This window comes from Limulus polyphemus, unplaced genomic scaffold, assembly GCF_000517525.1.
Source record: "Limulus polyphemus unplaced genomic scaffold, Limulus_polyphemus-2.1.2 Scaffold3212, whole genome shotgun sequence".
Taxonomy (NCBI): Eukaryota; Metazoa; Arthropoda; class Merostomata; order Xiphosura; family Limulidae; genus Limulus; species Limulus polyphemus.
This window is the reverse complement of record NW_013668822.1, coordinates 36745-43636: the sequence shown is the minus strand read 5'-3', so window position 1 is coordinate 43636 and position 6892 is coordinate 36745. Positions and strand designations below refer to the sequence as shown.

The following is a 6892-nucleotide window of genomic DNA, read 5'->3' as shown; positions in this document are numbered from 1 at the left end:
TAAGATGACTTTAAGGCAAGTCCCATGTGTAATATTACATAAGATGACTTTAAGGCAAGTCCCATGTGTAATATTACATAAGATGACTTTAAGGCAAGTCCCATGTGTAATATTACATAAGATGACTTTAAGGCAAGTCCCATGTGTAATATTACATAAGATGATTTTAAGGCAAGTCCCATGTGTAATATTACAACTTCAATATCACATTACCTAAAACTAGTAAACATTTTAGGATATAGCTATATTTTTTAGAACAAAGCCACATTGGGCTATCTGCTGTGTCCACCGCGGGAATCGAAGCCCGAAGTTTAGCGTTGTAAGTCATTAAAGCTAGCGCTCTCCCAACGGGAGATAGGTATATCTAACTTATTTAAGACAATTTCAATTAAAAGTTCATCACTTATTTATTAATAAATCACAAGGTTAATTTACCAGAGTAAAACACATCCTCTTAGTGTCGGACTTCCCATTTTTATTGAGATACCTTCATAATGAATGCGAGTACCTGCGAGTACCAGTCGTCTGTGCCACCTTAAGTCAGCTAACCTTCACAAAGGTCAAGTAATTGGTGAGACGCTTATTATCACTGTTAATTACAAGGATTCCTAAAAAATTTTTTATTGTATTAACTTTCAGTACGTCTTCATACAAGAAGGATTGAGTACGTTATATTACAATTGTCTTGAATATGCAAATCAGCAAGTCACCTGACAACCAAAACTAATGTAATGTAGCAGTGGAATATCCTTCATTAGCATGACATTTTCGCATCGTTTGGTGTTATATAGATTGTGTGATGTCGACGAAAATTAATTAATTCATATTATCAGATCATAATGATTTGTTCAGATCCGAGATTTAGAATTTTCAAGACGAGGTTATCTCTTACGCTCAACAAAGGAATATGGATCAACTTGGGACATCTTGATAAAGAGACCTGAATCAAGTCGTAACCCTACTATGATAAATAAAGTGAGACGTATTGTAATAGGTGAGAATCCGTGGACAAAAAGGTCAACATGAAAAGCAGTCCACATGCCCCAAGCAACAGTGCACGACATACTAAAGACGAATCTTTGTATGAAAAAGCGACACAAGTCACGTGTACACGAGCTGCTTCCACCTCAAGCAACTGGAGAATGGAACTTGTATTCAAGCTATTCACTGCGAAAACATAAACAGTGTCTTGCGATAGAGCCTTTTGCATGATAAACTGAACATGGCGATGTGAACTCTATTGATACGATGAGGCTTCTGTGAATATCGTAAGCCTACAGCTAAACCTTTAACAAGTTATCAAAAATTAAAAACTCTTATCTTTTCGCGGCGATTTTTCAAGTATTGATTTGTTTTATCGAAAATTTATCAGAAAGAGATATGCTCAAACAGTGTAAAAATTAGGTTAGTTGCACAAATCATGTGTGGATCATAATGAAACTTTATATTGACGTGAAGTCCTACTGAGTTATTACGGTTATTATTGTCCCAAATAAAAATTCTCCGTAGCTTGCTTTAAAGCTAAGAAATATTGTTGTTTTTTCTTATCATCAAGAATTAGCCACACATATAAATTTGTACTTAACTATCGACAAACTGCGCAATAAGAGTTTATCCAGATGGCGCTTAGCTCTGCTTTATACAGACTGGTTTAAATTTCGCACAAAGCTACATGGGGTTGTCTTCCCTAATTTAGCAGTGAAAGACTAGAGGGAAGGCAGCAAGTCATCATCACCCACCGCCAACTGCTGGGCTACTCTTTTATCAGCGAATAGTGGGACTAACCTTCACATTATAAAACCCCCACGGCTGAAAGGGCAAACATGTCTGATGGAACGGAGATTAGAAATCCGCAACCCTCAGATTGCGAGTAGAGCGCCCTAACCACCTGGCCATACCGGGCCACTTTATACAGACTAATCAAGCAGCGTGACATGAATTTCATATAAATTACAGTCTAGAAACCAAAATCGTGAAACATATGTTTCCCAAGAGTAATCTTCATGCTCGTTACATTATCGTTTCACGTGAGCTGCACGTGTTAATTTGGCCCAATCTTCATTTTAATGAGCGTCATAACTCGTTAACTTCTGATCAGTCGATGCTTTGTTTTGAAAATGTTAATTAGCCAGCTACCTAACGTGCAGATCTTCACTTAACTATGTAATATATATTTATTAGAACTACATGTACAAAGTAACTTAAGTGACACTGATCGCATCTCAATATAATTGCTCTAGTTTTAGGGTATTGATAATGAATATTAAGCATATTGTTTTAACTAAAACAGAAAATAAAAGTTTATTTTTGTATTATTACAAATGTCGCAATAGAACAATGGTACAATGAGACATTAGTATTGGTATCAAATGGCTTATATAAATAGTGTTCCGACCACTGTTGTGTTTGTTGTATCCCAGTCGGCCTGAAGCTCTTTGAATTGAGCGAAACGCGAAGTCGACAGAAGACTAGATTAAGAATGTCATGCTTAAAAATGTATTAGGCCTAATTCTAACGTCTTATGACAAATGTAATTGTAATTATTCTTCGCTAGTTTGTACACATCATAACAATGATAGTGCATTCAGTTTTATGGATTTAGGTTTAGTAATAAACAAATGATGGGACGCTAACACAATAATGTTTTTATTTGGACACAAATATTGACATTATTACATATTCTTCCTTTGCCCATAAATGAAGCCCCCCCCCCAGTGGCACAGCAGTATGTCTGCGGACTTACAACGCTAGAAACCGGGTTTCGATACCCATGGGGGGCAGAGCACAAACAGCCCATTGTGTAGCTTTGTGCTTAATTACAAACAAACCATAAATGAAACTGTCATGTTCTTTACGATAAAGTTTCTGGAGAGAAGCATTAGATTTGTAATCAGTAGCATCATTTCGAAAACTGGAACATAAATTTAAAGTACGTTTTTAAATGTAAACTTAAGAAAGAACAAAAGTAACTAATTATGATACCTGTGACAAAGATTCTTTTGAAACTTTGCCAATGGGTGGGGCAATACACATCACTTAATAACTGTTCGAAATGAAATTCGATTCTGTACGTGTATCGAAAGATCATAGTGCTTGTACCTAGTGTGCCAAAAAAAGAAAAGAAAAACGCAATCGAGCATTTGGATAATAATTGTTTTGTAATTGATATTATCTTGTTTATATTTTCAGAGTGTACTCTAAGGACATATTGAATTTAATTGAACAAAGATAGTTGAACTCTGCATCACCACAAAATCCTACAACAAGACAGAACAACTCTATCGTCGTTACCTCAATGTTCGACTTCTTCTTATGGGGTTACTGCAAAGACAACGTCTACAAGGAAAACCCATGAACTATTCAAGAATTGAAGGGATTTATCCAACCTTCATGTGTCGAATTCCAGTGGAAACCTGTCAAAATGTCAATATCTGCCTGAGAAAACAAGGTCGTCACATCGAACACATCTTGCATATCCCCAATGAGGACGATTAGTCAGAAAAACTCATTCAATAACTGGTTTTACGTGCAATAATTAAAAATTATTAACAAAACCTTAAATAGCGTTTGTTTTTTTACACCCTGTATAAAATAATAGACAACTTTTCATAATAGACAAAACAGTTGATTCTGATCCAGGAAGGTGCGGTAAACAAAGCAGTTGATTCTGATCCAGGAATGTGCAGTAAACAAAACAGTTGATTCTGATCCAGGAATGTCCGGTAAACAAGACAGTTGATTCTGATCCAGGAATGTGCGGTAAACAAAGTAGTTGATTCTGATCCAGGAATGTGCGGTAAACAAGACAGTTGATTCTGATCCAGGAATGTCCGGTAAACAAAACAGTTGATTCTGATCCAGGAATGCACGGTAAACAAAACAGTTGATTCTGATCCAGGAAGGTGCGGTAAACAAGACAGTTGATTCTGATCCAGGAATGTACGGTAAACAAAACAGTTGATTCTGATCCAGGAATGTGCGGTAAACAAGACAGTTGATTCTGATCCAGGAATGTGCGGTAAACAAGACAGTTGATTCTGATCCAGGATTCTGAAAGATAACTTTATATTATCTTTACTCAGCTGGTGGGGGGAAATATGCTGGTAGTACATATCTAACAGTCACATTAGAAAATGCCATGCTTCCTTGGCTATTTGCCAAGATGCCAGTACTAACCTCCTAGTTATTATGACTGGTTAATTTTTTGTAACAATGAGGATGATCATAGCGATCGGCAGTTAAGGTGTAGTAAAAAAAAAAACATTGATTATCTAAAAGCATTGAAAAGTGGTGGAAAGTAGAGTGTCTATGGCGAATTCATTATTTGATATCTACGTTATTGTAGCACATACAGATCAATTGATTCACGATCTTAGAAAAACACGTAGGTTCAACAAATCAATTTAACACAAAGATACGATGCTCTATAACCCATTGTTCTCGGGGTATACTAGTGTTAGAACTGGTTAATAGTCAAACCAACAGCTGAAAGGGACTTATAACCCTTAGAAAAACACGTAAGTTCAACAAATCAATTTAACACAAAGATACGATGCTCTATAACCCATTGTTCTCGGGGTATATTAGTGTTAGAACTGGTTAATAGTCAAACCAACAGCTGAAAGGGACTTTTAACCCTTACTTGCCAAACGCTGTTTCGTAAGAAGCTTTCTAATAATCTCTAGATCTACATGAGAGAATAAATACAGTAGGAATCATTACAGACGTAGGTAATGTAGGATTGTGGATTTTAGTACGTAACGTTCGTTAGATCTTGGTTTCCTGGGGAATGGAAATACCACTAAACACTACATTGTGGATGTGGGATTGTTCTACCTTGTGTATGTGGGATTGTACTACCTTGTGGATGTGGGATTGTTCTACCTTGTGGATGTGGGATTGTACTACCTTGTGGATGTGGGATTGTTCTACCTTGTGGATGTGGGATTGTACTACCTTGTGTATGTGGGATTGTACTACCTTGTGGATGTGGGATTGTTCTACCTTGTGGATGTGGGATTGTACTACCTTGTGGATGTGGGATTGTTCTACCTTGTGGATGTGGGATTGTTCTACCTTGTGGATGTGGGATTGTACTACCTTGTGTATGTGGGATTGTTCTACCTTGTGTATGTGGGATTGTTCTACCTTGTGGATGTGGGGACAATCCCACATCCACAAGGTAGTACAATCCCACATCCACAAGGTAGAACAATCCCACATCCACAAGGTAGTACAATCCCACATACACAAGGTAGAACAATACTACCTTGTGGATGTGGGATTGTACTACCTTGTGGACGTGGGATTGTACTACCTTGTGGATGTTGGATTATACTACCTTGTGGATGTGGGATTGTTCTACCTTCTGTATTTAGGGTTGTTCTATCTTTGTATGCAAGATTGTTCTACCTTGAGATTGTTCTATGACTTCCGGATTCTTGTCATTCACCACTTCCACAGAGAACGTAAAATATTAGATAAAAATCTTGGTAATATTATGCAGCTTTTTTTCTGGCTTGAAATGGTGAAGACTTGCCAGCAAAGTCCTGTCATTGTTTCTGTGTTCCTCATAGTGCCTATTGGCTGTGCGTGGGTTATTTTTAATTTTAGTGAGGCTTATATTAATTTATTCCTTTTTAAGTACAATGTGCCTTTATTCAATATCTAGTTTAAACGGTTTGTTTGTTATAGTTCAGTTGAATTCAACGGTGATTCTTGTGTAACTTCCCACTGTGCCTTGTCTTCCACTTGTAATAAATTATTACACTTGTCTTTCCCCATCCCAGGTCCTCGAATCTCCGTTATTGCTCAGCTCATATCATATTACCGTGTGCTAGGTTTATCCTTGGATTGCCGCATGACTTAATATTGTGGTAAAAACACGACCTTTTAGTCTTTTTTAGTTTGAAGAAATAAGATATCTTCTTCTCTATGCCCCAGCCAGCTATATTGTGCGAACGATACATTAAGGTTGATCGGCACATGTTATCTCTGATTTTCTTTGTCGTCCTAACTCAATTTACGTACTGGAAACAAGTCTTTTTCGTTCTCCTATTATTGCGATACCTAATACGCACCTTTTAGCTCCAATTTTGTCTAAGAATACGTAATGGTCATCTAGCTATCCGGTTTTTATGCGCTTAGATTTTTAAAGTACAATGTTGTAAATTTTACCTACACACATATATATAATTAAATAATTTCTTAGCTGAACACATTTTATCTCAGTTGATGGAAATAAAGTTTAATCATTGGCTTAGAAAATCGGAATATTTCTTTTTTTTTCGTTACAAGATTTCTGTGAATATAAGAACCTATGAACGTCTGATTTTAATAATACGGATTGATAAAACCTGATTATCTTCTCATACATTGCCAACCGTATAGAGATTATTGCGTATATTTTGTATAGAACAAAAATAAAAAAAAAGTTTGAAACGCGAATAGTCGTAGATCTCTTGGTAATCATAGAAACGATTCTTTTTCGATGCGACAACAAAAACTTTGAACAAAAGTTTAATTAATTAGTCCTTCTGATGTTTTTGATAACTCGGAGAAAAATGTCATGTTTTATGAGAAATTAATTGATATTATATTATGATTGACTTGGGATTGGGGATCTGTTTACTTGTTCGTAACGATGTATTCAAAACTTTAACACTATTAGGCAGTGATTATGTCTTTATTAACACAAAAATTAAAACGCTTTCTTAGTAAAAAAACAAACAAACCAAATTCTGTTTTATTATGACCGCAGAGGGCATGGCCTGGTGGTTAGGGTGCTCGACTCGCAATTTGCCGGTCGCGGGTTCGAATACACTTCCCCCCAAACGTTCTAACCATTTCAGCAGTGTGGGCGTTATAATGTGACGGTCAATCCCACTATTCG

The 6892-nt window shown here is 36.5% G+C and overlaps 1 protein-coding gene across 3 annotated transcripts in view; it reads left to right on the top strand.

Moving 5' to 3' along the window:
* LOC111088146 overlaps positions 1-6892 on the top strand; it is an 82216-nt gene that overhangs the window by 52880 nt on the left and 22444 nt on the right. The window lies entirely within an intron of this gene.